Source organism: Pan troglodytes, chromosome 14 (assembly GCF_028858775.2).
Source record: "Pan troglodytes isolate AG18354 chromosome 14, NHGRI_mPanTro3-v2.0_pri, whole genome shotgun sequence".
Classification (NCBI taxonomy): domain Eukaryota; kingdom Metazoa; phylum Chordata; class Mammalia; order Primates; family Hominidae; genus Pan; species Pan troglodytes.
The window spans coordinates 192,394-204,091 of NC_072412.2; positions in this window are offsets into that span (position 1 = coordinate 192,394).

The following is an 11,698-nucleotide window of genomic DNA, read 5'->3' on the forward strand; positions in this document are numbered from 1 at the left end:
CCCCATGGATATTAGGAACGATATCGCATGGGAAGTGTACACCCCCGCCATATTGGGAGTAATATTTTCTCCCTTGCTGGACATTAGGAACAATATCACAGGAATGCACACACCCTGCGATATTGCCAGTAATATCGTAGTCTCCTCCCAGGATATTAGGAACAATATCACAAGGGGGGTGTACATGCCCTGTGATATTGGAAGTAATATCATCGACTCCCCCCACGGATATTAGTAACAATATCAGAAGGGGTGTACACCCCTTGCGATATTTATAGTACTATCATTCTATACCCCCTGGATATTAGGAATAACACCACGGGGGGGTGTATACCCACTGTGATATTGGGAGTAATTTCATCCTCTACCCCTTGGATGTTAAGAGCAGTATCACAAGGGGGGTGTGCACCCTCTGTGATATTAAAAATAGTACCATTCTCTCCTTCTCTGGATACTAGGAATAATATCACAGTGTTGGTGTGCACCCGTTACACTATTTGGAGCAATATCACCCTCTCCCCAACTTGATATTAGAGACAATATCATGGGGGGTGGCGTGTAACACCCTGCACTGTTGGGAGTACTATCATCTAGTCTTCCCCTGGATATAAGAACACAGAAGGGGTCTACACCTCCTGAGATTTTGGGAGTAATATCATCCTCTCCAAATCTGGATATTAAGAACAGTATAATGGGGTGTGGGGAGTAATATGGTGGGAGTAATACAATCCTCCTCCCCACTTGATATTAGGAACAATATCGCAAAACGTGTGTACACCCACTGTGACATTTGGAGTAATATCAACGTTTCCCCACCTGGTATCACGGGGAGAGTGTACACTGCTTACGATATTGGAAGTATCATTGTCTCTCACTCTCGATATTAGGAAAAATAGCACAGGGTGTGTATACACTTCCTGTGATTTTGGGAAGAACATCATACCCTTCTGTCTTTGATATTAGGAACAATATCACAGAGGGGGTGTACAACTTCTGCGATATTATAATATTCTTTCTTCCCATGGATATTAGGAATAATATCCCGGGGGGCTTGTTGTACACCCCCTGTGATACGGACAGTAATATCATTGTCCTTCCCCCTACATATTAGAAACAATATCACAAGGGTGTTATACACCCCTGGATATTAGAAACTATCACAGGGGGGCTGTACAACCTCTTCGATACTGTGAGTAATACCATTGTCTCCCCTCCTGGGTATTAATAACAATATCATAGGGTGGGTGTACACCCCCTGCAATATTGGGAATAATATCATCCTCTCTTCCCCGGGATATTAGGAACGGTATCACAGGTGGGGTTTACACCCCCTGCAATTTTGTCAGTAATATTACTTCTGGATGTTATTGAATATATCACAGTGGGGGTGTACACCCCCTGTGATATGGGGAGTAATATCATCCTCTTTCCCACTGGATACTACAAACAATATCGCAGATTGTGTACAACCTCCTGTGATATTGTTCACAATATTTAGGGAAGGAGAGGATGATAGTACTCCACATATCGCAGGGAGTGTTACATCCCCTGTAATATTGTTCATAATATTTAGAAGACAACAGGATGATATTACTCCCAATATAGTAGGAAGTATACACTCCCCTGTGATACTGTTCATAATTTTTAGGGGATTAGAGGATGATATTACTGCCAATATCACAGGGAGTGTACACTGGTGATATTGTTTATAATTTTCAGTGGATTAGAAGATATTATTCCGAATATCACAGGGGTTGTACATCCCCAAGTGATATTGTTAATATCCAGTGGGAAAGAGGATGATATTACTCCCCATATCACGGGGGATGTAAACCCGTTTGTGGTATTGTCACTTACATGCGGGGGGGAGAGGATGATATTACTCTGCATATCATAGAGGGTGCACACGGCTGTAATGTTGTCCATAATAACATCCAGAGGGGAAGAGAATATTATTCCCATGTTTCAGAAGGTGTACACACCCCTGTGATAGTCTCTGTAACATTTAGGGAAGAAGGGGATGACACTACTCCAGATATTGCAGGGGGTGTACACCCCCCTGTGATAGTCTCTGTAACATTTAGGGAAGAAGGGGATGACACTACTCCAGATATTGCAGGGGGTGTACACCCCCCTGTGATACTGTTCGTAACGTTTGGGGGAAGAGGATGATATTACTCCCCATATCGAAGGGATTGTACATCTCCCTATATATTGTCCATAACATCCAGGGCAGGAGAGGATATTACTACTCCCCATATCACAGGGGGTGGACACCCCCCTCTAAATATGTCTAACATCCAGGCGGGGACAGGAGGATATTTTTCCCCATAACCCAGAGAAAGTAAACCTCCTGTGATATTGTCCATAACATCCAGTGGGGAGAGGATGATATCACTCCCCATATTGCAGGGGGTGCACGCTCCACTCTGATATTGGCCGTAATATCCGGGGGGGTGAAGTATGAAGTCACTACACATATCGCAGGGATTATTAGTATCAGATTGTTTGAAGGGCTCACAGTAAGGGTAGTAGTAGGGCGAGTTCTAACTCAAATAGGGGAAATGTGATGGCTACTAGAAAGAATTTTATGGAGAAGGGAACGTGGGCAGAGGATAGAGGGTCAAATCTGCATTCATAAGGGCTAGATTTTTCTATATATATTTATTTTATACATATATATATATATTTTTCTCCCTCTCTACATATATATATTAAGTTGTGGGAGCCAAAATGTAATAATTATTAGTAACAGGGCTAATAGGGTGTTGATTACTAGGGTTAATGTTAGGTGAATTACTGTTTTTCCGATGCTATCAAAACTTTGGAAATCATGGTACTATTTATACTAAAAGAGTAAGATCCTCATCAATAAATAGAAACATACAAGAATAGTCATACTACATCTACAAAGTGTCGATATCAGGCAGCGGCTTCAAAGGCAAAGTGATGACTAGATGTAAAGTGGTATTTTAATTGGCGGAGAAGGCAGACTGAGGAATGTTGATCCAATAACGACGTGAATTCTGTGAAAGCCTGTAGCTATAAAAAAATGTTGAGCCATAAATACCATCAGAAATAGCAAAGGGAGCTTTGAAGTATTCTGAGACTTGTAGGAGGGTGAAGTAAATATCTAATATAATTGTAACAAGTAGTGCTTGGATTGTATGTTTTTGATTATTTTTTGTTAGGCTGTGATGGGCTCAAGTAATTGAAACTCCTGATACAAGTAATACAGATGGATTCAGGAGAGGTACTTCCAGGGGGTCAAGGGGAGAAATACCTGTTGGGGGTCAATGCCCTCCTAATTCTGGAGTAGGGGCTAGGCTAGAATGGTAGAATGCTCAAAAGAATCCAGCGAAGAGGAATATTTCTGAGATAATAAATAGGACTGTCCCATATTGGAGGCCTTTTTGAACAGTTGTTGTATGGTGATCCTGAAATGTACTTTCTCAGATACAGAACACCCTCGGTCAATTGAATACAGATCAATCACTTTAAGTAAGCTAAGTCCTTACTAAGTTGATGAGACTTAAACCCATGAAAACTTAACAGCTAAACTCCCTAGTCAACTGGTTTGAATCTACTTCTCCAGCCGCTGGGGGAAAAAAGGTGAGAGAAGAAGGATTGAAGCTGCTTCTCTGAATTTACAATTCAACATGAAAATCACCTTGGGACTGGTAAAAACAGGCGTTGACCTCTGTTTTTAGATGGACAGTCTAATGCCCTACTGAGTCATTTTACCCTTATTTCTCACTTCATTTATGTTGGCTGACAGTTGACTATTCTCAACCAACCATAAAGATATCGGGACATTATATTTATTATTTGGCACATGAGCAGGGATAGTCAGTACAGCTTTAAGCCTTATTCGAGCTGAACTCTACTAGATGATCAAATTTATGTCATTGTTATAGCCTATGCATTTGTCATAATTTTCTTTATAGTAATACTATAATTGGAGGTCTTGGCAACTGATTAGTCCCCCGATAATTGGCGCCCCCGATATAGCATTTCTCTGCATAAATAATATGAGCTTCTGACTCCTCCTACCCTCCTTCCTTTTATTACTTGCATCCACTATAGTAGAAGCCGGCACCGGAACCGGCTGAACAGTCTCTCCTCCCTTAGCAGGAAACCTAACACATGCAGGCGCCTCTGTAGATTTCACTATCTTTTCACTCCACTTGACAGGTGTTTCTTCTACTTCAGGGGCTATTAACTTTATTACCACAATTGTTAATATAAAACCCCCAGCCATGTCCCAATATCACACACCCCTCTTCATCTGATTAGTCCTAATTACAGCAGTTCTTCTACTCCTTTGTCTCTGAGTCCTAGCCGCCGGCATCATTATATTGTTAACTGACTGCAATCTTAATACTACTTTTTTCTACCTGGCTGGCGGAGGTGATCCTATGTTATTTCAGCATTTATTCAGATTCTTTGGTCACCCTGAAGTCTACATCCTCATCCCACTGGGCTTTGGGATAATTTCCCACGTCGTAACATACTATTCTGGAAAAAAAAGAACCATTCAGGTATATGGGCCTAGTGTGAGCTACAGGATCAGTTGGGTCCTTACGGTTTATTGTATGGGCCCACCGTATATTTATGGCAGGGATAGATGTGGATACATGAGCCTGCTTCACCTCTGCTATTATAATTATTGCTATTCCTACTAGTGTCAAAGTTTTTAGCTGACTAGCTAGCTACACTTCACGGCGGTAATATCAAATGATCCCCCGCAATGCTGTGAGCCCGGGGATTTATTTTCCTTTTTACAGTAGGAGGCCTAACCGGCATTGTATTGGCTGAGGCTTATATTATGGTTCATTCATATATTTAGAAACCTGAAAGTTTCTAAATAAGTTGTAAAAATGTTGTAAAAAAACCCCAGCTGAAATAACTACGAAGGTGCCTTTAATATTCTGAAGACAAAATAGCTAAGATCCAAACTGCGAGTAGATACCCCGCTATGCTTAACTCTAAACTCGAATAGTTAGATCAACAAAACTGTTCGCCAGAACACTACAAGCAAAAACTTAAAACTCAAAGGACTTGGCGGTTCTTTATATCCCTCTAAAGGAGCCTGTTCTATAATCGATAAACCCCAATTTTCCTCACCACCTCTTGCCCAGCCTAAATACCTCCAACTTCAGCAAACCCTGGAAAGGCTGCAGAGTAAGCACAAGTATCTACATAAAAACTTTAGGTCAAGGTGTAGCCCATGAGGTGGCAAGAAATGGGAACGTTTTCTACATCCAGAAAAATGTCGCGACAACCGTTATGAAATCTAAGGGCTCAAGGAGGATTTAGCAATAAATTGAGAGCAAAGTGTTTAATTGAATAAGGCCATGAAGCATGCACACACCGCCCGTCACCCTCCTCAAATATATTCTAGAAACTCATTGTACACCCCCCTGTGATATTGTCCATAATATCCAGGGAGGGAGAGAATGATTTGATTTTTTTTTTTTTTTGAGACAGAGCCTTGCTCTGTCGCCCGGGTTGGAGTGCAGTGGCCTGATCTTGGCACACTGCAAGCACCGCCTCCCAGGTTCACACCATTCTCCTGCCTCAGCCTCCCTAGTAGCTGGGACTACAGGCGCCCGCCACCGCGCCCGGCTAATTTTTTGTATTTTTAGTACAGACGGGGTTTCACCATGTTAGCCAGGATGGTCTCGATCTCCTGACCTCGTGATCCGCCCGCCTCGGCTTCCCAAAGTGCTGGGATTACAGGTGTGAGCCACCGCTCCTGGCCAGAGAGAATGCTTTTACTCCCCATATCGCAGGGGATTTACATTCCCCTGCATTATTTTTCGTAATATCCAGGGGGAAGATGAAGATGTTACTCCCCATATAGCATGGGAGAACAATTCCCTGCGATATTGTTCATAATATCTCTGGGGGGAAAGAATTATATTTCTCCTTTTATTGCAGGAAGTGTACGCCCCCTTGTGATATTGTTTATAATATCTAGTGGGGGAGAGGATGATGCTACTCCCTATATTGCAGGGGGTGTACAACCCCCTAGAATATTGTTCATAATATCCACGCGGGGAGGAGATGATGTTACTACCCATATCGCCAGGGTGTACTGCCCCCTGCCATATTGTTTGTAATATCCAGGCTGGGAAAGGATGATATTACTCCCTGTATCACAGGGGATGTACACACCCTTGTGATATTATTAGTAATATACATGGGGGAGATAATACTACTTCCAATACCATAAACACCCTGTGTGTACACCCTCTGTGATATTGTTTGTAATATCCAGGGTGGGAGAGGAGTATATTACTCCCTATAAGGCAGAGTGTGTATACACCCCTCTGTGATATTGTTCATAATATCCACTGGGGGATATGATATTACTCCCAATATCGTAAACACCTCACATGTACACCGTCTGTGATATTATTTGTAATATCCAGTGGGGAAGAGGATGATATTACTTTCCACATCGCAGGGGGTTTACACCTCTCTGTGATACAGTTTGTAATATCCTGAGGGGGAGAGTGTTATATTACTCCTCATATCTCAGGACGTGTACACCCCCCTGTGATGTTGTTTGTAATATTGTTCCCAATATCCTTTTCCCCCATGGATATAGGAACAGTATCGCATAGGACGTGTACACCCCCTGCCATATTGGAAGTAGTAGTGTTTTCTCCCTTGCTGGACATTAGGAACAATACCATGGGGGGGTGCACACCCCCTGCGATATTGACAGTAATGTAATCCACTATCCCCTAAATATAGGAACAATATCACAATGGGGATGTACATACTTGGCGATATTGAAAGTGATATGATCCTCTCCCCACCTGGATATTAGGAACAATATCACAGAAGGGGTGTACACCCCCTGCGATATTGACAGTAATATCCTCTCCCACCCCCGGATATTAGGAGCAATATCACAGAAGGGTTGTACACTCCCTGCGATATTGACAGTAATATCCTCTCCCCCCCGGATATTAGGAACAATATCACAGAAGAGGTGTACACCCACTGTGATATTGACAGTAATTTCCTCTTCCCCCCCGGATATTAGGAACAATACCACGGGGGGTGTACACCCCCTGCGATATTGACAGTAATATCATCCTCTCCCCCCCAGATATTAGTAACAATATCACTGAAGGGGTCTACACCCCCTGTGATAGTGACAGTAATATCCTCTCCCCCATCCCCAGATATTAGGAACAATACCACAGGAGGATGTACACCCCCTGTGACATTGACAGTAATATCAACCTCTCCCCCCACCCCGGATATTAGGAAGAATACCACGGGGGGTGCACACCCCCTGTGATATTGGGAGTAATATCACCCACTATCCCCTAAGTATTAGGAACAATATCACAAGGCGGGGAGTACACCCTCTGCGATATTGGGAGTAATGTCATCCTTTCCCTGCCCCTGCATACTAGGAATAATATCACAGGGGATGTACACCCCCATACGCTATTGGGAGTAACATCACTCTTTCTTCCCATGGATATTAGGAACAATATCACAGAAGTGGTGTACACACGCTGCACTGTATAGAATAAAGCAGGCGGAGGAAGATGGGATAACCTTGCTAGCTGAAGCTTCTGGCTCTCTTTTTTTCTTCTTCCCATGCAGGACACTTCCTTCCCTTCTTCCTGCCCTCGGACATGAGACTCCAGGTTCTTATGCCTTTGGACTCTGGGACTTGCACCAGCGGCTTCCCCGAGGCTCTCAGGCCCTCGGCCTCATACTGAAGACTGCACTGCGGGCTTTCCTGGTTTTGAGACTTTTGGACTTGGACTGAGCCACTACTAGCTTCTCTCTTTCCCTACCTGGCAGACAGCCTATTGTGGGACTGCCTTCTAACCGTGTGAACCAATTCTCTGTCGTAAACTCCCTTATACATATACGTGTATCTTGTTGGATCTGTCCCTCTGGAGAACCCTGACTCATACATTTTGTTTATTTTTTCTCCACTGCCCTTTCCTCTGCTTCTAGGCTTACCTAGACCACCACCATTCTTTCCCCCTTTCTAAAGTAAAAGTTGTTTTTTTCTCACTAAATCCATGGTATTCTGCCCGTTTTCCATGGCTTCCCTCAGCCCTGCTCTGTTTATTCTTGCTATCTTAAGAGGAAATCCCTCCCTCTTCCGTGGCTTTTCCCACTTGGTCTACATACTGCTTTCTGTTGTTCTCAGAGACACACTGAGACCTTTCACATCTCACTGTCACTTCTTGGAAGGGCTCTCTACCTCGTCTGCCTGCTGAGCAACCTCTTGGGGAGACGCGGGCCCTCTTGAGTCACTGAACTTGAGCTATTTGGTGTTGGTATGTTAATTTATCTTCTTAGACCACTTACCACTTCTTTAACTTCAAAAGAGAAGAATAAGTATTATTTTCCATGGTTGATATGAAGAGTAGAAATAACTTATACAAAATGCATTGCAGCTAAGTGATAATAAATGGCCGTGAATGCCCTTATTAATGTTATTCTATCAGTCTCGGCTCAGATACCATCTGCTCTGTAAGCTCTGCTCTGAATCATATCTGCTTCTTCTCTGGGTTCCTTGTGCTCTGTTCTTGACTACTTTAAAGCACTAATTGTTCTGATTCTAATTAGTGATCCTTCCCAATAAAATTTTAATTTTGTAGATCTCTTCCCCCCACCCCTGCACCAGCCTAACCAGTGTTTTCTTACTTTTTTGTGTACAGGCTACATCACTGGTCTTTTATTTGTGGCTAAATAAATGTTGTGTTAGAAGAGTAAAGAGTTCCCAGTTACATGGGATCTATAGTTCTACAAAATGAATGTATACATAATCCATGTAAATATTTCACTTATTTTAAAACAATTTGTTAATTTTTAAATTAAATTTAATTTGTGCATGTGTGTAAGACCAGAATGAGACAAGAGATGGCGGCGGTGAGGGGCGGTGGTCTCACCATGTTGCCCAGGCTGGTCTTGAACTCCCCTTCAAGTGCCCCCCTCCTCACCTGGCCCCCCTCACGTTGTCTCCTCCGCCTCACTCCTATGCCAGCCCCTGCCATTCCCTACCCCCTCTGTTGACTGCAAGACTCAACAAGTGACTTGCTGAGCAAACCCTGCTGAGAAGAGATCTGTTTAGGGACACAGGAGGCCAAGTACACAAAAAAGCAAAAGAACTAGCATGCCTTTTTCAATGGATGTCTATTTTACAGGGCTGGCTTCAGATTATTGTTATAGCTTTAAATAAAAGGACCGTTTTGTCATCTCGGCCCATGGCCTACATTATTTCTTTACTGTCCATTGCCCTGGGCGCTTGACTAATAAATTAACAGCAATATTTTTTTTACATTTTAAATCATGATTCATTGCATTGCTGTAAGTGTAATTAGAGGTAAATTAGGGCTTGAAACTGCCTGCAGTGGGTTACTTTCTGAGATCTTAGCATAATTATCAGGTGAGAGGGTGAAATTTTAATTAGCGCTAAGTGGGATAGAAATTCAATGCACTGAAACTGCAGTGTCCAATTCAGTAGGCGCTAGCCACCTGTAACTGTTGAGCACTTGAAATCCTGGCTAGTCCTAATTGAGATGTGTTGTGTTAAATATACTGGATTTTGTCATTGGAGTGGGAAGAACAGCATAGAATATCTGCTTGATAATTTTTTATATTGATTACATGTTAAAATTATTACTATGATTACTATTTGGGACATACTGAGTTAAGTATATTTAAAATTAATTTCACCTTCTCTTTTAATGGGGCTTACCAGTACATTTAAAATTACGTACGTGGCTCACATATTTATTGGACAGCACGGCTCTAGAAGTTTAGGAAGAAATAAGAAAAATATTGAGAATAGGTAGCGACAGTAGGAAGTTTGTCCTCCTGTAAGACTGATTCCAATAAGACTAATAGGTGATAGTTTTAATTGGCTTTTTCCTACTAGAAAAAGTAAGTGTACTTTACATGCCTCTTTGTTCTCCCTCTTTCCCCTTCAATTTAGTGGTTACCATGTATTTACTACATCAGGCTTAATATTCACTAAGCAGTGTTAAGAAGACTTAGGTAAATGATTCCCTGATGAACACGCTTGATTTTCAAAGCACTTTCTTAACCCATTTTTAATAGGAATAGAGTCAAAGGTAGATGGCTTATTAGTAGTCATCTCATTTAAATCTCATGGAATTTTCCTGCTAAATCTCAAAGTAAACAACTTGTTATAGGCTGTTTTGTCAAGTGTATGGAAGGGACAGCATAAGACATGTGGTACTTCATTTCCAAATTGCTTGAGATGGTTTTCATTATAATCATACATTATTTGCTTCTGGTTTTCCAGAAAAGCCAGCTAAACCTGTGGTTCATTTAGATATAAATGAAATATCCTCAAAGGATTGCTCAAAGTGATTTATGCAACTTGAATATATATTTTTTTCTGTAGGGTGTTTATTCCAGATTATCTGGCCATTTGTGGCAACTTGCAGTTTTTTAGAAAACACCAAATATTTTTCAAGTTAGAGATGTTTTAATAAAAACAGTCATATTGAACTGGAAGCAGCCAAATAAAATGGCTCTTTATTTCACAGTTGAGAATTTGAAATTGGAAGGTAATTAACATATGTAAGGATGATGTATTTGCTGCCTGGCTTATAGGAATGAGCCAAGGTGTTTTTTGAGGGATGTTGTTGCTGTGTATGTCCCACCTATTTTGCTTCCTTAATGAATCATGCAAGTTTGAGACAGAAATATTTGAGAATATTTTATCAGTTGTGACATTTTGATAGTGAACATTTTATATCTTCTGTCAACTTAAAATGTTTACATCTTCTGTCTGCTTAAAATGTTTAATTTGTTATAGCCAAATAATTTGGCTATAATTGATAATTTAATTTATCAAATTAAATTGCTTTTTTTCCCTTTAGACTTTCTTGAGTCACATCTGAATAAATCACTTAGAAGTAAGCTAGATGTAATATAATGAAATGCTTAAAAGGGCTGTGTATCTTCATATTACACTTACAGTGATTTTCTATTGTACCCATTATATTCTACCTGCAGCTAGTTGAGGTAAAGAGAGGGCATTTAACTGTCAAGGGAACCTGTGAGGAGACTGTAGAAATCTGGAAAGTCCCTTGGGTCTTTGAGGGATTTTGGGATGCAGAGAGTGGGGCTGGGATCTCTGGCTAGGTTGGAGCCAGCCTGCATTTGTATCTTTATCTTGGAAGCAAACTAGAATGCAGAGATAGATGTGGCCTGGATGCTGCTAACTCTAGCCAACCACTAAATCTTAAGGTGGGAGAGATGCAGGCTTTGGCTGGGTGCTAAGCTGCTGTAGCTGGTTGAATGTAGAGGTCACTATCTTTTCTGAATACTTGTAAGTAAATTAAATCATTCTCTACTCCTGTATGCCTGCCAACCAAATGGGAAATCGCTATAGAAAAGATGGTTTAAATTTTAGTCTTTGAAGTGGTTAATGCCCGTTTCTGGAATCAAGATTTAATGTGGACTTGGATTGGATATTGAATATTTTTGATTTGCCTACTTTTCTCTCCATAGGGAGCTTATAGCTTCATTGCACTGTGTGTGGCATTTGGGTCCTGTTTGGCAGCAATGACTGCCTTTCTGTTTAGTGTCTGTGTGCTATGAAGATTGCACACAGGGGTCCAGATGCATCCTGTTTTGAGAATGTTAATGGATACACCAGCTGCTGCTTTGG